The 22,486-nt window shown below is 33.3% G+C and overlaps 1 protein-coding gene across 28 annotated transcripts in view; it reads right to left on the reverse strand.

The window, feature by feature from the left end:
• The window catches only part of tay (tay bridge kinase), a 366,957-nt gene that overhangs the window by 79,469 nt on the left and 265,002 nt on the right, over positions 1-22,486 (reverse strand). The window lies entirely within an intron of this gene.

Here is a 22,486-nt window from a genome sequence, read left to right on the forward strand (position 1 = left end):
ATTTAACAAAACTCCATATACCCAAATAGCAAGACGCTGATTATGAGTAACGTGAGAAATCCAGCCATTTGCATTGTTCTGCGCTCGTCGCGGGAATCATCGTTCGCTACGCATCGGAATATTAGATCTGATTGGTTAATCTTCCGCCGCCCGCACCCCGTGCTCCCAACGACAATCAAAAGTTTATGTTGGCCCGTGTGCACATGACAATTAGTGCACTGGTAACTCGAGGATGTAATAATCTGTGTCGAAACGAGAATTTTGATAAACGACGGCTAATTTTTTTTACCTAACGTTCTGCACCACCAAAGCATTGAACCACGCGCCGCCGCTTGAAGCTAGTCGAATTTCTCTAATCTAAACTAGAAGATAGGAATCTTAAAGACACGTTGTTTCAGCAAGATGAAGAACTCAGTATATGTAAAAAAATTAATAATGCATAAATTAGAGACATTTATCTATCCAATTGATGATAATTAATCAGTCAAAAGCTTCAGAACGGCGTCTTGGCGAAAGAAGAATTGGGTTTTGGTTCACGCCAACCTGTAACAATGCTATTAATATGAAAGATTTTCTGATGAACACTCAATATATATCTTCGAACATCCATTATATTTACCTAATAAGTCATATTAATTATATAGCTTATATCTTAAAGACCCGTTGTTTCAGCAAGATGAAGGACGCAGTATATGTAAAAAAATTAATAATGCATAAATTAGAGACATTTATCTATCCAATTGATGATAATTAATCAGTCAAAAGCTTCAGAACGGCGTCTTGGCGAAAGAAGAATTGGGTTTTGGTTCACGCCAACCTGTAACAATGCTATTATTATGAAAGATTTTCTGATGAACACTCAATATATATCTTCGAACATCCATTGTATTTACCTAACAAGTCATATTAATTATATAGCTTCTAAACGTTAATTTCTTATTTTAATTGGAGAGATCAATAGAAGAGAATTTGTGGCGAGAATATAAAGCATTTTTAAATTCAAATTAAACATTTGGTTACAGAATACTGTTTTTTTCTGCTCTGTCTAAATTTGTTAAATGAATACTGAAAGCTATTCTTCAAAGTTACAACCATACTTTTACTGTTAAGTAAAATTCAATATTAATTTTGTATTTTAAAAATGACAATACTTATATGAAAATACGCAAATATGAATAATTTTAAGGTCGGTGGTTTTGATGGATGTTTCCTAGTTTCGATGCGATACCAAGGCAGTTTGAAAGCGACACGATATCAAGACACGATAACATTGAAATGAAAGTAAGAAATCACAAAAAACTAGTTCATCAACATCTTCTGATTCCAATGCCAACAATTTCCATTAAAACTGCATAGATAAAATGATGGCAACTGGGTGTTAAAAACGACTGAGAATTAATTAGACAACCAAATGTAGATAAATATTTAGAACCTTGTTTTCGCGTTGGTTAATGAAGTTATATTTTAAAATGCTTTGAAATTCCCAGTCCCCGATTTAATTTACAAGTTTCCGTCGCGGTGAATTGTACATTGACAAGAAGTCCTTCCAGTTTATGGCCCGATAATAATTTGTCCCGACTAGTTAAGGAACGCTATAAAATTTATACGAAATGATCTAATATTCCCCTCATTAATTCATCTTTCTATTTATTCCCATAATAAAACAGTCGTTCGAATAAAAAAGCTTTTATTACACGTCGATTTTCCCCCTCAATTAGTATCGGTGAAACATTAGAGCCCATTACGTGCGAATGAATCGATTACGTCGTAAAATCTAATAATGTAACGTTAATAAAACGTATCATAACATAAACGAGCCGGGTTGTCGCTGTTACTGTCCCCCCGTCCCCCTTAACCACCACGCGACGCTTTAATAAACCTCCTTCGGTATATTTATATAGGGCGCAGGAAAAAAACCCATTCTCGAAAAACGACAATCGAGTGGAAATCCTCCTCCGGACCGGAGGAAACGGAAGCGTGTTCGAGACCGTTTTTATCGATTCGACGGCGAACCTTCGCGCCATGTTCGACATTTCCTCTTTCGGCTTTTTTCTCGGTGTCGGTTTTTTTCGCGCCCATACGATAGCTTTTTCTGTTCGTGCGTTTGTTGCTCTGGTGGCACTCCACCACCACTAGCTTCCCCTCCCGACCCCCACGAACTCCTTCCGCTATGGGAATCCGTTTGCGTTCACGATATTGTGGTCAAAATAGGACGGAAAAAAATATAGAGGAAAATATTTTCGTCGGAATTTTGCTGGTTGTCGTTTTTTTTTTGCTTGATTCTCGCTCTCTGTCGGGACTTTGTCCCGGTAAAGAGAAAAACAAATATTTGATGTTTTCGTTGATTGGTATTTTTTCCTTGGTTTGTTGTTTCGCTTTCGGATCTCTGTTTTTCTTTCAGTTCATCGTATTCGAATTCGTTTGAAAATTAATTATGTCTCCAAACGTTCCCGGAATGTTTTTGGAAAATAACATTAATAAGTCGGAAGTCGATATTACATATTTTGTACTACTAGGAATTTTAATAATTCTTCTTTCTTTATAAAAAAACAACCTCTAATTTCAATCAGAAATGTAACAAAGTAGGCACCTTAATTACTCACGTTTATGATTGTATATTAAATGGTATTAAATACATTTGTAACCAACTTCATGTTGAAGCTTCACTTTTCAATATGTGTCATTTCGTCGAAGTGAAATAAAATGTCTGAATTTGTACCGAGTAAATCGTATTTGCGGGAAGTTTTACTTTCTTTACTTCAGTTCAAAGGAAAAAGGCGAATGAAAGTCATCGAATGCTGTCGGAAGTTAATGACAATCATGCTCCATGGATTTCAACACGTGAATACTGATTTCGACATTTCGAAGGCAAAGAACGTACTGGACAGTCAAAATTGAAGACGAAGATTTGAAGGCATTACTCGATGAAATCATCAATGGGGATTGTTATCGAATACAGCTGATGCGCTTGAATCGAGCACTGCGAAAACCGGCCCGAATACGAGCAAAGGCACAGCAATGTTATTCTTCAGCATTACAACGCTCGACCACATGTTGCAAAACCAGTGAAAACATGCTTGGAAATATTAAAATGGAAACATAATCCTCCACCATTTTCATCCGCCGTATTCTCTAGATCTTCTCTCTCGTTCTGATTACTGCTTAACCGACATGAATCATAACCTGTCTAATCATTAATTCTAAATAATCTAAATAAGGGATCTTATGTCTTAAATCATGTCAAAATGTGTAAAAAGCACCTGTAGCGGATAGAATTATCCTTTCATTTATTCTCTGATAATCAGTAATACCAGTAACTAGTCTTCAAAAATTATGACCCAGAATAACTCACTTCAACTTAAGAGTACTTATTTTAACTCTTCTCATTTAGGTTATCCACAGATGAACCAAATAAGGTCCTGCGTTTCCTGTTTCAAATCTTATTTTCAATGTTTCAAATTAATGGTAAAAAACGGATATGATTTTCCTGGAAAAATTCTACAAAAGCTATCAGAAAAAGGTGTAAAATTAATAATATATAATTACTTATGAATGTTATTATAATGAATTACCCTCATAGCATAGAAAGTGAGGAATAGGTCATCTCTGACCGATCTATAAGTAATTGAAAATAAAAATATTATTCTGGAACATCGTAATAAACAGGCAACTATAGAACAAATATATACAGACTTAAATGATAAAAGGTATTAATAAGGCTTTTGATGGAGTATGGGTTACAGGTTAAACCTACAGGTTAAACTAGAAAAGATTCTCCCTCGTCCACACTTTCACATACTGATATCTTCTCTTTTAGATAGACACTTTGCTATAAAACAAGATGATAGTAATATAGAACTATATCCAGCATATTCAGTAGTTTCATAAGCCAGTGTACTAGGTTCAACACCAAACAAATATTTGTTGCACATTAGACAGATTGATGAACCACTGTGGATAATAAAAAAATGTAGCGCATTAAGTAATTAATACTACAATTACTGGATTAATACTGTTACTATATGTTACTTTATGTCTAATAAAGTAATATTACTAAAATAAAATTAAAAACTAGTTCATCGTTTATACGTTATTAATATCAGTTATATAGACTTAGATGCTAGAAGGTATTAATCAGGCTTTTGATGAAGAATGACCTACAGATTAAACTAAAAAGGATTGTCCCTCGTCCACACTTTTACATACTGATATTTTCTCTTTTAGATAGACACTTTGCTATAAAACAAGATGATAGTAATATAGAACTATATCCAACATATTCAGTAGTTTCATAAGCCAGTGTACTGGGTTCAACACCAAACAAATATTTGTTGCATATTAGACAGATTGCTGAACCACTGTGGATAACAAAAAAATGTAGCGCATTAAGTAATTAATACTACAATTGCTGGATTAAGTATCAAATAAAACTAACATTTGAGCAACATAACCATATAAATAAACTGGTCCATATGATATGAGGTCTACACGCTATATTAGGATTTATTCACCATTCTTAAATATACAACCATATTTAATGTGGTAACTAAGCGAGACTGAAGCTATTTAGACCAAGCTATTAGTAAGTAAAGCAGTTAATTAAGGTATTATAAATGAAAAAATTAACATCAGTTAAATTCCATATTAACATATCATGAAGAAAGACACCAAATAGATAGTTAGAATTACACATTATTTCATTCAGTGTCGAAATACATCAAATTCTCGGAATATCCGCGGTCGTACGAACACTTGGTCTAATTCTCAGCAAATCCCCTTCCAGTTTTTCCCAAAGCCCCAAACGAAAATTAAACTATCCCTCCCCCACGCCGCCGAACGACCGCAACAACAACCTGGCAAATTACCATCTAGCCGACCGTAGTCCGAGTCCATGTTTTGTTACTATTAACCGTAGCTCCTCTCTCCCACCGCCTAATCATTTCGCTGTTCTAGAACTAATTTTCCACAACTCCGGATATTAGACACTCTAATTCGAACGTTGCTCGTACGTTTCACGTTCCAGGTGTGTGTGTGTGTGCATGTATATGTGTGAAGGAGAGAGAGATATATATAGTGTATGGCGTTTGCGTCACGGTTACGGTCTTTAGGTCGAGAATTAATTACGACCCCCCGCTGGAGCGCCCTTAGAAAATAAGGGTAAAGCGAGAAGTTTAATCTCGTACAAGTTCAGGTTTATATTACAAATTTTATAATAGATTAGATAGAGGTAGAGGTAATCCTGCCAAACAGATGTTAGACGGCACTTAAAGTAATTTAGTAGACTTATGGACGTGTAATTTATTCGTCGAAAATCAACGGATTATAAAATCGCAATATCTACATAGATTTTTTTATTTAATTGATTGGTACACTTTATCTATTAATGTCAGCCAAATATATATCAACGTCAATCTCTAGCTAATTAATACAACTATTGTTATACTGACTATCGATATAACATTACAATACTCATTGAATAAAAACATAAAAACAAAAACATCAGTCGATATTTTTGATTCAAAAGTATCGAAAATATCTATATATATTTTTTCATTTAATTGATTGGCACATTTTATCTGTTGATGTCAGCCAAATATATATTATCGTCAATATTTAGCTAATTAATATATATTGACTACTGATAGCATTACAATTCTTATTGAATAAAAACATTTTTTAAAATTATTTAATTATTATTTTGTTACTAGTCGTTTCCGTCTAATCTACAATTTGTCTTTATGATAACTTAAATCTAGGTATATAACTAGGAGGACTCATCGGCCCTAACTCAGTCTCTGGTGAAATAATGTTTATACATGTCACTGCTGAATTTTTTAATACAACACTACACAAGATCAGATGGTTTGATTCTTTTGAGTCTGCATCCTGTTCTGGTGGTATCCAAAAGCTGCAATACTTCAATATTCTCATGACTATGGAGACTTTCCTGGTGCCCCTTTGCAATTATCTTGATTTCCTGACTAACTGTGGGTATCTGAATGTCTCGATGTGGGTAATCAGTCCTATAGTAATAGGGTGCACCCACAATACCTCTCAGGACTTTGTTCTGAAAAATTTGTATTTTATTTATGTTACAATATGTTACTTTATGTCCATATAGGTTTCAGTATTTGCTTATATAATATCAATTTATTATATACTGATAATTGTGATTTTCTTCCAATTAGCAAGTACATTTTCCTATATTTAAATTCCAGTTCTTTTCTTTTCTTCTTTAAATATTCCTTCCAGCGAAGTTTTGCATCAAGATTCATTCCGAGATATTTAGCGTTGTTGCTGTATGGAATGATAGTATTATTTAATGTTATTGGTGCTTGTACGGTTTGTTTATAGGTGAACTATACATGTACAGATTTACCGTACAGTAACCGACCATCGTTTGGTTTAGACGTGCCACCATCGACTGACTAAGCCTCGTCTCCAGGTAACACCGCTGCCATCCGTTTTCCATTTACCGAGCCATATCAAATACCCCAAAATAATAAAATAGAAATAACTTTGAAATATATAGTGATTGTTATTAACCTACAATGTATACGAATAAATTATAATGATGATGCAACTGAAATACTGACATCAAAGCAATAAATCTCGACTTCCACTGATCCACACATCAGGAAACATCCACCTGATCAAAATCTAAAAAGCTGAATGGAACATAAATTCGAATGATTCAAAATAAAATATTTCCAACATATCCTTAAGACTTTTTTAATTATTGCTTATTAAGTGTCACCTATAGACTGCAAAATAAAATTAAAAACTAGTTCATCGTTTATACGTTATTAATATCAGTTATCGAGTGAATAACAATCTATTAATCATATTACTCCGTCAAGTGTATAATGCTAAACGCATTATAATTATCAGCGTAATCGAAGTTAATCTCTCTCAAACCGCAGATAATTCAACAAACATTCCCGACTGCGATCTAATTAAAGACAAAAGCGCTCTCGTCATTTAGTTAAACAAGCAATTTTCTATTCCAGTGGGTTTTTTATTCCTATTCAAACAAACCACTTTAAAAGTCGTTTTTTTTAAATAGTTTTTCAGATTAATATCGATAATTTCAGATTAATAATATATTTATTTTACTTTTACTATACTTATGACAGCAATTTAAATGTGTGATAGACTTTGAAAAAAGTCAATAAATTAGTCAAATATAAATACTGTTTAGTTTTAATCTTTTTTTTTAATTGTAACATAAGACTGAAATGTACGAATTCCTTCTTATACTAAATTTTGAGTGAGAAAAGGACATATATAATTGCTAGGATTTCTGTTTAGTAGAGATCTATTCATTTTATATAATTTTAAAGTGGCAAATTGTGAACAGAATGGAATAATAGTTCTAAATAGGTTTTATGGTATTTTCATAATATTTAGAAAGTGATAATGACATAATATACTAAATTTAATTGGTTATTAATATATCGAATGTTATTTTTTATTTGAATTGTGTTATTATAAATAACACAAAGATGTACAAATTCATTCGCATATTTTGAGAGAGAAAAGGAAATAGATAATTGCTAGGTTTCAATGGGTTGCAAACAGTAATTTTTGGTAAAAATGACAAAAAAAATAATGGCCCAAATATTTTTATCGCATTTTTATAACATTTAGAAAGTAACAATGACATAATATAATAAATATAACTGAATGTTTATATTTCATTCGAATGTGTCCTTACGAATATTATTTGTTTTTCCAACTGTGTCATAAGAAGGACGGAGATTCAAAGTTTTTTTAGTAACGCATCATGGATAATTGTGACGTCGAAATATTGCAATGTTGCCGCATTAACTCTGAGTTTTAGTTCAGTTCTGCTTTGACATACAAAAAAATTTTAATTTAAATAAAATTATTGAACAAAAATGTTATCAAATATAACTTATTTTAACATTATAGTAAATCTGAAAACTACAGTTAATTATACAGCCACAATAACTTATAGGTAAGAATTACAATCTCTTATCACTATTGCTTTCAAGAATTTTTCATACATTTGACAGCCGGTCGCCGTCTGGTTGTTAGATGTACGCTAAATTATTCAAAATATTAGTTATAATTACTACAGGTTATAAACCGACAAACATTATTTTAGCCCTTTGATTATTTTGATAATTTCAGTGGCTGCGTAATATATCATATTACTTTATTTGAAAATGCCGAAAACCATAGATATTCAGGGTCACAAATTGATTGCGGCTTTAATTAGGTTAGTTCGAAAAGGAACGACATAATGAAGGCCCCCTTTTGCTGGTAAATTCCGTTAGAGAGGTAATTATTGATGATATTAAATAATATAAGTCCATACAATTTTATTGAAAAAGCGGGTTGCTGCCGAGCTAAATATTATTGTGAGTACTGTGAATAACAAACTTACAAAATGAACAATAATACGTTAGATTTACCCAAGAAAATCCGTCTACATATAAAGTGGGTGACGAATCTTGACCATCTTTATATTGGCTCCATTCAAGACCAAATATATGAAATGTATAAGAACAATAAGTACACAAACTATTTTATCGATATAAACATAATTTAATAAAATTATTTTAGAGAAAATTGTCTGTCTGAAAAGTATACATAAATGAATTAGACATGCAGCTTTTTGAGGGATGTAAGATATCTTTTTATACACTCTTACAGGGCATAGGGTATACATGGTGTAAAGATAACCCTCGGAGAGGTTTAATAGAACTTTCAGACGTTACTTAAAAAATAATTAAATTTTTAAAGGCATAAAATAAGACCAAGGGTATACATGGTGTAAAGATAACCCTCGGAGAGTTCTAAACTGTTTGGATATATGGAAGGAAGCATTGTCAACCGTAACACCTTGGATTTAGATAAATGTAGGTAATTTAATTTAGGCAATTGATAAATGGTGAAATTGTGAACATGTTTTAGACAGATCAGAAATTAACAGTTTAATGATTGAATTGGACAATGAGTGGGAAAGTGAAAGTGACTAATAATGAATACTAACGGTTTTGTAGATATGGTAAATGCATTAGACATAATTCAGTGATTAATTTTATGAAGAGTGGTGTACACAGATAGAAGCAGAAGAACTAAAATATACAATGATACCAATTTGACTTGACAAGTAAACACACCACTGAAGGAAACAAGAACTAAACGAAAAAAGTAAATATGCTCTCGAATGAAAGTAAAATACGTTTCTCAGATATACAATTTGTAATTAGGTGGATTAGGCCTCCAGGGGGATACCACTACATAAAAAAACGCGCCTAGAAAATCTACCTCATGGATGGTGTGAAAAAGAGTTAAATGTAAACAACACAAATCTAACCGACAAACTATTATAGCTGCATCTTAATTGTAGTTTTAAGTCCTTCGATAATATATATATTAGATTTAGATTATTACTATAATGTTAAAATCAATTATATTTGATAACATTTTTGTTTATTTATTTGATTTAGATTAGAATTTTGTTGTATGTCAAAGCCAAACTGAACTAAAACTCATAGTTAATGCGGAAACATTGCAATATTTCGACGTCACAAATATCCATGATGCATTACTAACTACTATTTACACTACTTCCAAGAGAGTAGGAATAAAGTTTTCCCAACTAAATATAAAAAAATGGTAATAGTTTCTGGACCTAACAAACATTAAATTCTAGAAAAAACTATTGTAATACAATTTTATATTTAATTAAGATTCTTTATGTACCGGTACCGTATGTAAACTGGTCTACATATAAAAAGTACCAATTAATTTAAAACGTCTTTTAATTACACATTATTCAGTTGCAACACAAATACATTTTCCATTTCAATTTATGTCGGAAAACATAATTGTTGTTTTTTAAACAATGTTTTTTACAAACATAATAGGTGTTATTTTTTCGAAACAAAATAAATTACCATGTAAAACATCTTGTTTATTTATGTTATTATATATAATTGAGGCGATATCTCCATTGTAGACCTTGAAAATATTCGCGGAATGAATAGACATTGTTCTGCAATTTTAACTGCGTCTCTGGCGCACGGGCAAACAAAGTACCGGTATAAATCAACATAAATCAAATAAATTTTATACGTTTGTTCAGACTTAATTACTAATAATTGCTGACGCTGACGGGTCTGTTCGCCGTTAATGAATAACTTATTAAACCGTAAAGTAAAATGTTATAAATGTCTTGAAACCGAAAGATATGGACGCGTTGAACCGGATACCACTTTAAGATGTGTTTAGTGAAGACGATTAAAATAATTTACCGAAAATGCTTCAAGGTTATCCATGTCATTTTAAAACGATACTAAATTGATATTAATTTTGTTCTAAAAATAATATTAATTTCAACAGTATATAATATATATAAGAAAGTAATTTCTGTCTACATTAGCCAATCTACACTTTTCGTTAATAGTAAGTACATTCAATTTGTATGTAATAGTAAGTACATATATATATATATATATATATATATATATATATATATATATATATATATATATATATATATATATAAACGGAATAAATTCTCGTTGAAGCACGACTCCCAAGTAAACCTGATCACTTTTTGCCTACTGACTCACTGCTATTTTACCCAGTTCTCCCTACTAAGGAACTTCACTGCCTATCTCATTTTCATGTTCTGTCTCATGTGAATGAAGTCAACTGACGCCAACAATAATGAATTAACTGAAGAGCAAATTGTTGGAGTGTGTAGGAAGTGTCTTCAATTTTCTGAGTTAGGCCTGATTTGACCTACTATTATATATATAATTTCTCTCACCTTATCAGTGTTCCCCCACCATATATTAGCCTACCACCATAATTAGATTACCTCATGTTAACGCTTTTCATAAATTTAGCCTTAAATAAAAATATGTTGTAGCAGACTGTTAACACATGGTGTTTATTCATTTTATTTATAAGCAAAGTTTAAAAATAATTAGAAATTGCTTACTTTTCTCTACAAGTTAGTTAAGTTGAATGTTACAAGCAGCATGAGCAGATATAAAAACAAATACATGCACAAATTTATTTCGATTAATTTTCATTTTCCGGGTTTGGGACCAATTATTTATATTGTCATAAGCCTGATGTAATTTTCGGGTTGCTTCTTCGTGATTGTCTCAACGGCAAAAATCGTAGTATCACCAGCAACTGTAGACATCGTGATATTTTCCGTTTGTAGTAATATAAACTACGTAAAACAGATAAATTGGTTCTACTACCCTTCATTGTAGCTATTACCTCTTTTATTTTAGAGTATACTTCCTCTTGCTAGTCTTTAAACAATGTGACTGTGATGTACGATTTTAATAGTTTATTGTGTCGCTAGGGTAACATTTTCTGTAGCTCATAAATAAAACAGTGGTGCTAAGCCTAATCGAAGGGTTTCAACGATATCTGTTATTCCAGGTAATTGATAAATTGTTGAATGTTTGTTAATAGAACCAAACTAGTGTGTTGGTAGTGAGTCAGTTGTATTTAAAAGTGTACTTTTTAAATGTATATTTTATATTAATAGAAAATAGTATATTACACCACAAGTGTAACAACATTCTACTTTAACTTTTGGCCTGTGTGGTGTATACGATTTTTTTCATAGCCGGTCGAAAGTACGTTCATTCAAAACAACATTGATGATTATTTTTAAGGTTAGAGGTAGCAACGTTAATGACAGCGGTAAACAATATGTTGTAGCGACAGAATAAATGGTTCCTAGTTACGAGTATAAATACGAATATAAGAAATTATTTCCTCCCACCGTTATAGAGGTTACGGATGTAATTCTCACAAGGAATAAATGTTTAACTTTCTTGCCTGTTATTAGAGACGAAAGTACGTACTTATGACCGAGGTATGCAAAAAAAACTTACATATTTATTCAATATTCTTCTCGACTGTGAAGAGATCGAGAAAACGACTTTTGTTCTTAAAAAAGAGGCCGGAAAACAATAGAAGATAATGCCCTCTGGTGTGAGAACAGAGCGGCTTTATATAGTTTTCGACTTTACAAAGTGCTACCAAACCGTAACAGCTTGTAATGGAGCCTCCAAAATACTTCGTCGCATTCCACGCTCACTCTCCCCGGTCGTCCTCCTCTTTTCCGTGTTATTTCGGCGTGTCGCCAGGCTCCCCACCCCCCACCTCCGCCTCACGGTCCCCGGAGCTCCGCAGCCAACCATTGTGTCCCATCCGACTCGGCGCAAAATTAAATTATACACTTGGTGGCTCGTTTTGGGCGATAATGTCGTGGAAAAAGCCCGCTCACCCTCCGAGGTTCTTTGCGAGCACAAAAAGCTGCGGCCATCCAGGGGAGGGTTGCTTTTTTTTTCCGACCAAACAAAAGGACATGAATATCGGATGAACGGCCGGATCTAATTTTGGTAAAGCGTCGTTTGAGGCCGGAGGATGGACATGACTGGGCCGCACCAACGCTTTATTAGGTCGTTGTCGTAATGGGCCGTAGCCCGGCGCTTAGCTCACTTAATTTCCAGGCTTTGTTTGCTGTTTATTTAAATGATAATGAAACTGGTCGTGATTATAAATTATCCGTTATTAGTTTACAAAAATTGAATGTTTGTAACGGTGGAAAATAATTAAATATTTACTTATTAGTTTTAAAATAAATATTAAATAGTTTTATTAGGGTTGTTAGGCTTCATCTGACGTATCCAATTAGAAGTTTGACCTTTATTACATTAAACTTATTCAGAAGGTCTTGTCAATTAAGCACAAGTCTCAGTCAAAAAATAATATAATGGACGTAATGGGTTGTAGCTCACTTATTTTCCAGGCTTTGTTTGCTGTTTATTTAAATGATAATGAAACTGGCTGTGATTATAAATTATTCGTGATTAGTTTACACAAATTGAAGGTTTGTAAGGGTGGAAAATAATGAAATATATATATAACCTTCTTCAGAACTTTTTGTCAATAGAGCACAAGTCTTTGTCAAAAAATGGAGTCAACTCATTAATCAACAAAATTTCAACGAAGCCCCATCCTTGGCGACTATGAAACATTGCTATAATGCACCGTGGCCGTAGTCCCTTCAGGGACAAAATGTTGTCCAGAATTAGTTGTTATGTCAGAAAATATTAATGCCGTGCGCAAAATGATATTTGCAAGATCGCCACGCGACTTATCCTAAGATTGAGTCTTCCTGGGGCATTAATATGACAAACATCAATAACATATTGCATGGATATTTAGCTGTGAAAAAGATCGGTTCACGCTGGATACCCCACAATTTGACAATAGCTCAAAAAGCGTACGAGCTTCAAACAAAACTACAGTCCACTGTATGGTTTTTTTTTAAGACGAGCCAAATCCAACAAAAATTATTGTTCCATAAAGCACCTCGAGGAGAATGATCGCCTGTATCTTCGGAATAATTGGACATGTGGCAATCGTGGCATTAGAACAGCGTGCAGAAATTCTTCATAAAATACGAAAAAGAAATAGCAACGAAGAATCATTCTTTAGCATGACAATGCAAGCAACACATTGGCTGAGATAACCACCTAATTGACTGTAACATCAATATCGAGCGACGGAACAGCCCTAATCACTTATACAGAACACATTGGCGCAGATAATCAATTCCACGCGAATATAAACAACTTCTTTTCTGGCAAACCACCGGAACGTGACCATATTTCCTCCGGACAATGGAATCGGTTTATTTAGTGCTTTGCGCCCGTGTTCTCGTGGAATATACGGCACTATCTATTTTGTCGATATATAAATCCTCATGAATAAAAGAGCGAATCGCGTAGGGGGTGAAGCGCTCGTCGTCCTTCTCCATCTTCTGCTCCCGCTCATATCGCGCGGGTTTTTTTTACGACCGTCCCACCGGTCCCCGTATCAGGAGGTGGCGTTACGCTCATATCTTGTTCGATACGGCGCTCCGGTGGCTGGCATTGTCTATAGATGCTGTGGCAGTGGATTCGGAGACATGTTAATATTGAAGTAAAAAATTCAGTCATTTCAGTCAGTGAACCGCCTAAAAATCATTTATCTCTTCTCTTTTAACGTCTTTGTTAATAAAATTAATATCAATCAAAATATCTCGGTCATTATAACAATGTTAATCAATTCAATCATGTTATTGAAAGCAAATCCGTGTATAATGAATTTACATATAATAAAATGAAGCATACCTAATAACAATAAATAATTAATTGACAATAACAATGAATAATATATTTAATAATAATAATGACTACAACCACACATACAATGATGACAATGAATGACACTATTATCTCATATAACGCTAAGTATCTTCCGATGAATCCCGATATAAAACTTAGTTGGAAAAGGCACATAGAAACAAAGACGGATAACGACACACAGGAAATGAAGAGATTCGCAAAAATACATGAGAACTCCACCGTCATGTTAATGCCGAAGTATTACAGCTCTTTGATAATACTTGAGCAGGACACAGACTCAAAAGGATTAGACCAGTAGTTCATTGGTGAATTTATAATATACATATCCACCGCATATCAATATAAACTCAACACAGAAAACCAATACTTTGGAGGACTAAAGGTTTACTAATAATAGATGTTCTAGTTGACCTAATAATAGATGTTCTATGGTGTGCATCATTCAAAAGTAATTGAACAATGTCAAAAATGTGTAGAACAAAAAATATGTATTTTGGTGTTTCACAAAACTACATGGTGACCTATATAATAAAAATGATGTACAAAATTAGGGATTTTCGGCATAATTTTTAATATAATAGAATACGTATACATCACTAAACCGTTAACAGGTAATTCATAAAAAAACAATGAAAGGTAATTAAGAGAGCAACTTCAATTCTGGAAGACAGGTCAAAAAATGCTCTTTAAATTAATGGAACAAATGAAATTTATAATTTATTAACATTAAAAACGTGTCCTCCAATCACTTAATATAGATATAATTTTGAAAATCAATTGTATTTGAAAGTAATTATCTTAGGGGAATTTTTATTTATCTTTGTGAATGTGGAAGGTTTATAATTGCTTTAACAAGTTTAAAAAATTATTAATGGACGTCTTCTAATACCAAACAAATGCAATTTTAAAAACTAAGTTTTCGCGTTTCAGATTCACTGAATTCACTAAAAACAAATAAATGCAATACACACGACAACTTCCCTTGTCTTATAATCAAGTATTTTTTAAGATAATTGATACTTTATAATAATGATAATGTAATTAGAACAAAACCCTGAAATAGAATCGGTTTTAACTAAGTTTGAAATATTGACGTTTTGTAATATTTTTTTTAAATACACTTTACATATATTATTACTTTACATTTAGATATTCTTAGTACAATATTAAATTACAAAATGTATTTAATACGATTGTTCTGTTGTTATTTTATAAATTTAGAAGCAGCAAGTATACGATAAATACATTAGTACGTATTTCCTAAATTAAAATTAAATTAGACTACTTAAATTTAAGTTTAGAACAAATATTTATACATTATGGTAGTTCATGTGGTTTGATTCCCTGAAATTTTCTGATTTTTAGCGTGTTGTTCAGTAACTGTATTGCCTCAACCTCGCTGTGATTTAGTAACCTTGTTTCATGTTCTAAGTCGACATCTTGGATAAGTTCGTCAATATATTTTATTTTGAGGTAGTACTTCTATAATGCTTGTCCTATAGTCCAATAAATACATTTCTTTTGGAATCGTTGGATTACTAGTTGGCCTGATGCTTTAATGAAACTCTATATTTGAACCCCAAAGTTCAAACAGGCTTTATAATAATATAAGCCAATATCTTTGATTTTACGTAAAGTTGGTCAAGTTCCGACTAACCAATGTAGTTCCTTGATTCTGAATTTGATATGATCTGCCTTTTGTCTAAAATAATGTTGTTTTATGATGATGAAAGTGTCATTAAGTTATGGTACTGCAACTGAAAAATACTAATATTAAATCATATTAAAGCCTTATATATCATATTATATATCATCATATTATATATAATATTATATATATATTTTATTATATTATATATAATATTATATATATATATATATATATATATATATATATATATATATATATATATATCATATTGTTTAAAGCCTTATATATCATAAGCCTTAATATCATATTAAAGCCTTTTTCGATCATTAATGTCTTTCATACACATGGTTTATCTTGCAGTTAGCAGTTACAGTTTAACTTATCAGTTACACTATTTATGAAACATTTCTGGAAATAACTAAAATATGAATTATATTACGATCATCTATTTGATAAACGAGAGTGATGACTATTAGATGAGATTAAATCCGTTCCGAGAGAGACGAGCAAGGAAAATCCCCAAGTGATGCAACAACAACACCAACGGCACCACCATCACCATCGAAAATAACATAAATCCGACTGGGGATCACGGGGCGGCTGCCGCTAAAACTCCACCGCTTCGGACCAGGCTGAGTCCGTCACACGCCACCATTACCGTCCATTACGACCATCGTAATTCCATAATAAACAATTTCAGTCCGGAACGGTCTATTACGGCGCCAGAACGTCGTGAATAATGCTCGATTTCGAGCTGAATTTGCGATGTTATTCGACGATGTATTATTTGCAATTTGGGTCATTATCGGCGGAGCCTACCAATCGCTCACCAACTCTCTCTCGTGTCTTATTAAATTGTTCATAAACGGCGCCAATTATCTTTCAAAAGTTTATGTAAATTTTAGTTGGATCAAAATTAATCACTACATAGTATAAAACAAAGTCGCCTTTTCTGTCCCTATATCCCTATGTGCGCTTAAATCTTTAAAACTACGCAACGGATTTTGATGGGGTTTTCTTCAATAGATAGAGTGATTCAAGAGGAAGGTTTATATGTATAATACATGCATAATATACTAAGGCAACATTGCTAATTTTAGAGGTTTATAACGTGATGTCGTAAATTAACCTATTTTTTTAGGCTTATTTAGCAATTAGCAAAAACGCTGCCTAACCCTACGAGTTAGATCAAATTAATGTACTACAGTATTGTACACCATAAAAAGGTCTACAAAAAAGTCCGCGATGGTATATGTTTATCTTTTAGGGATAACCCACATTAACCATTTTTATTGTTTACTTTTTACGTGAGAAAATGGCTTATTTACGAAGCTATTTTAAGCAATACGGCATTAATCCTTATCGAATTAAGTACCTTAAATACAGTGAGCAATTAATATAGATCAATATGGTTCCTTACGGCATGCAAATTTAAAATTTGCGTTTAAAAATGTGTAATGTAATAAAAATTGTATGAATTTAGATATTCCAAAGATAGCAGGAAATCTTCATAGTAAGTATAGGGGAAGAGGAATTGTTTTACTCCAAATTTAATGCGTGCAGGCCAAGGGCAGTAATGAATGAACCAAAAATACTGGATCGATTTTAATCATGTTTTCATTGAGTGACATAGGCATATATATTTTATGCCCGTGCAAAGTCGGAGAGAGCCGCTATGTTTTTATATACAACGTTCATATTTTTTCTGTAGTGTATTTAATTTAGTATCAGCATTGCACCCGTGCGAAGCCGGGGCGGGTCGCTAGTATATTATACGTTGCGATCAAAAATAGTATCATAAAATTTATAATTGAATTTCAAAAAGTAAGTTCAATATTTACAAATTAAGTATAGTAGTCTTTGCTTGTTGTGCAAGTGTTTTCCAATATCTTATACGAGTGTCACTACTTATATTTTGGGAATAGGAAAAAAAAACAAATAGTTAAGCTGCGAATATACTTGTATTGTTTTTCAAAGTACTCGCCCCGATAATCGATAAACTTTTGCATACGCCTAAACCAATTTTCAAAGCATTTATTCCATTCCCAATGAGGTATCTTCAAAACAAGAATTTTGAATGCTTCATAGCTTCTTCAGACGATGAAAATCGTTGACCAAGCAGTTTATTCTTCACGGATGGGAACAAAAAGAAGTTATTGGATACAAAATCAGAGTGGTACGGCGGATGACCCATCAATTCGATGTTTTGAGTGCTCAAATAGCCTTTTCTTTGAGAGCTCACATTCTCATGAAGAACAATCCGGCGTCTCTTTTTTGTTTTCCTTATTTCAAGTGTTCGGACTGTTTATAGCGATTGTCAAATTGTGTGGGATCCAATGCGAACATAAATTACATGACAACAGTGTTGCCAATTCCCGAAATATAAATAGTGATCCTCGTATAGGCTATATGCTGACTTATTTATAGCTTTACTGTTGGTATACTTTCAACTTGACTAGGTTTGATTTGCTTTTATTCTCAGTTGATGAAATTACTCCCCTATCTGATTTAGACCGTATTAAAACTCAGATGAAACAGTTTGTTTCATGACAGGGTTTAATATTTGTACAATGCACTGTATAAGTCAAATATAAACCGTTTCTAGTGTAGTATACAGAGGAGTTTTTGATCGAGGTAGAATAAAAGTATGTAGTAGTATGAATGCGGAAGTGATTTTTGATTTTGTATGCCAATCCAGAATGCCAGACCTTGTCAAAAGTTTGACTTATGTCCAAAATGGCAGCAAAGCATTATATTTTATTTTCTAGGCATCTACTGATGACGTCTACAGTGCGAAGTACTTGTTCGTTTGTGCCATGATAAATTGGTGGCTGGGGATTAGGTGCTATTTCATTCTGTTTAAAAAATATGTTTTCCATTAGTTTACTAATTATTAGTAGCATATTCATAATACTATGCGAGGTCGTGTGTTCCTGTGGTAGTTTTTCTGGATTAAGAACTATTACTACTTTGCAAGTTTTAACTTTAGAAAAAAAAACATATTTGACAGTTTTGTGAATGGTTAACTCAGTTTTGTTTGAACTCACACCAAATATGGACATCAGCAATATAAAAAGAGTTAGGTGTATAGTTGCCACACAAATTAAACTAACAACCGAAACCGATCTGAATAGAATTTCGATCTGTAAATTGCGCCGAATTGTAACAAAACTGATCAATATCTGAAGAAGGCCGTGGAGGAAGCGCGGTTTGACGACCAGGAAAGATTGGTGGGCTGTGCCTTTGGTAGGATTGGGAAGGAATCATGTATTATGAGCTACTTCCTGACCACCGATTGTCCCCAGACAAACGTTGAGAGACAGACGATCAGTACCTACAAAAACACTATTTTTATTTAGTGAAGGGTTCGCATGAGGAAATGTTCATGAAACATTATCATTCCATGTTTTTTTTACAACTATGACAGCACAGAGTAACAATTAAAAAATCTTTAATAGATAATATGGTGCAATATAAAAAACGAAGAACGTTTTATGGGACATTAGCTCATGACTTTGAATTGATTACTGGACAACGGCCGATCGAGCGCAAAAACAATCAGTTTAAATCGCTATTAGAAGGCATTTATGCGTAATAAAACAAGAACGAGATGCTGTCGAACGGTCCGCAAGCTCGCGCATTCCGCAATTCAATTAATTTTCTATAGGGAATGGGTCTGGTTCTTACGGTGCCGACAGCTAATGAATTATCCATAGAGAGGAGGTTTTTTCGCAGTTGCTCTGACTGTTTTGTCTTGTGTTGCCCGTCTTTTTTTGGGCTATCGAGTTGCTTTTAAATTTACGACGTAACAGTGCAACACACCTATGGCGGTAATAAACAGACCCAACAAATCCACAGTCATTATTTAGCGTGTAAATTATTGATGCAAGTAAAGTTTAAAGTTATCCCAAGTGATCTTTCTGATATCTGCGAGTACTCATATTTTAATATAAACTTTAATTATTTTTTGATTGATATGAATATTGAAAAGATTAAATTAGATTAAATTCAAAATATTACGTTAGACAAAAAGCAGAGCCTATCAGACTCAAAATTAAAAAAAAATTATACTGGTTAGTTCACAGATATCCTCAGCTTGAACACAGATTGATTAGATTGGTTTGATGTATAATTTTTCTCGAGCTTTCTCAGTTATTTGTGTTTTAAAGAAATTTTATAACTATGTAATACTATTTGTTTCATTATTAATTTTTGCATTTATTAGTAATATTATCTCTCCATACATTGTTCGTGTTTCCACTTGTTGTTCTACTTATTATACAGCCTATTCCTGTCAATGCTCTTTTGCCTTTATCATCTCCGATATAGGTAAACGTATTGTATTTATTCCCTAATTCTATTAGACAGGTCTTTTCTTCCAATTTTCATAAGTTTTTTAATATTATTTATAATATTTTTCATATTAGTTAATACGCCTTATTGATGAACCTATCCGATATCATTACAAAAAATATATTGTACGTACATGATTATATCACGTACACAGACAAAAAGCAGAGTACATTCGACTTAAAATCAATCAGCTTAACATAATACTTAACTTAACAGCAAAGGGTTTGGTTTATAGTGTCAATAGTAAATCTTATTCGGACTTGAACTTTACAACTAATTCAACGCTGCTTAAACAATGTTCTTAGATTAATTACCAATGCTTAGAGCCACGTAATCAACGAAACACTGCACGGCAGGAACATGAAATAAGGTTATTAAATCACAGTAACGTGGAAGCAATACAGCTACTGGACAACAACCAGAAAATCAGATGATGGTAGTCTTAGCTATAAATTAAATAGTCTAATTTTTATTTCGGAAGGTGTTATCTTGCATTTACTCCGCACTCATCTTGGTTATGTATTAATACAAACAAAAGTGAACAGTAGTGATAAATTAATTTCTAAATTAAGATTATACTAATGTAAAATTTAATTAAAAAATAAAGTTGTACAGTTTAAGCACTCATGTCACTATTACTTTAAATTCATTGGGAAAAAGCCAACAATAAACACCGAAGCAAACCAATCACCTTAACAAAACAATCACATAATAGGGTTCCCAAGACGAATCCAATTCGTCATACGTTTATTCCGATTCATTCATAACACAGATGCCGTGTCATTTCGATTTCGTTACTACGCTGAGATATTCAAACTAGTCTGAGATTATATTTATAGTCGGTTAAAAAGGCACAAATAACGTTGCAGTTCATTTACCGCCTCCCTTCCCGGCCATTCCGCTATTGTTCGAAATCATCGAACATTTCATATAAGATAAAGACTCGCTCTCCCTCCCTTCCCCGACCGCCTTATCCGGAAACCGGGAAATCGTCCAGAAGAATAACGTCCCGGAAAACTGCTACTCGTCATCTCGACCCCACCGGGCGGCGGTGGTGGCGAAGGAGGACGGACGGGGGAGGGGAACGTTCAATATTTACGTCCTTCTTATCGGCGATGTTTCCTCATGGGAAAGAAGGAGACTGTATTGGTACGGGGGAAGCGTCCCCCATTAGCCGGCGCGAATGTCGTTGCAGTGGCCCCGAGCTGACGAAAATTGAACGCTGAGGGAATTTTCTCTGCTCCATAAAGCAATTTACGAGTTTGGCGTGGAGATTTACCAGTTTTAGAAGCGACTCGAGTCAATAAGAACTTATTGGAGTAGTCGTACAGTTAACTGTGTCAACAAGACGGACTAAAAATATCTACGTCCTGATGTAATACTAAAGTTTGTTCATAAAATAATATAATTTTTTTTTATTACTCTTCGTGATTCCACAATCTGCCCTGTTGGCAATAAGTATTTCTTAAGTCTATATTATATATACATGGCATGTAGAAAAACACTTCATTAAGCGATTTCTTGCATAAAATATTATCTTAATTAATTAGTCTTATTCTAAAGTCTACATATGTCCAGTAATCAGATCAGGTGGTGTTAAACGTTTTAATCTATGCACTTCACTATCACGTCGCATATTTAGCTGATTAGCAAGTACATTGGGATGCACCAACACTCTTTCGAAGTACTTCACACAAACACTTGAATTACACTCGTTATAGGTTCTAGAGGAATATCGCGTTGTATCACTTTATTTGAAATATAGTACGGAGCATCAACAATGGCACGTAACACTTTATTTTGGAACCGTTAAATGATGGATATATTAGATTTGCTAGCGGTACCCTATAGTTGGATTCCATATGACCAAATGGGTTTGAGTATAGACTCATACAGCAATACCTTGTTATCTAATGATAACTTGGATTTGGGCCCGATGAGCCAATACATTTGATACAATTTAAGTCCAAGTTGTTTCCGTTTAGAGAGTATGTGCTTCTTCCAGGTTAGGCGTCGATCTAAGTGCATACCAATATATTTAACATGCTCTGCTGCGGAGTTGATGATGATTGATATTCACTGGTGGACATGTTCTTCTACGCAGGGTAAACGTTACAAGCGTGGATTTTGTTTCATTGGCTTTAATGCGCCATGTCTTCAACGATAATTGTATTTGCTCCAGGTGTGTTTGTAGGTTTGTTGATGCTGTGACTGGATCTTCAAGGGATGCTAAGATTGCTGTGCTTCTGCGTATGTTGCCACAGTAGTTATTTTT

This window comes from Rhynchophorus ferrugineus, unplaced genomic scaffold (genome assembly GCF_030347505.1).
Source record: "Rhynchophorus ferrugineus isolate W39M unplaced genomic scaffold, kcgeb_rfMv2 rfM1, whole genome shotgun sequence".
Taxonomy (NCBI): domain Eukaryota; kingdom Metazoa; phylum Arthropoda; class Insecta; order Coleoptera; family Curculionidae; genus Rhynchophorus; species Rhynchophorus ferrugineus.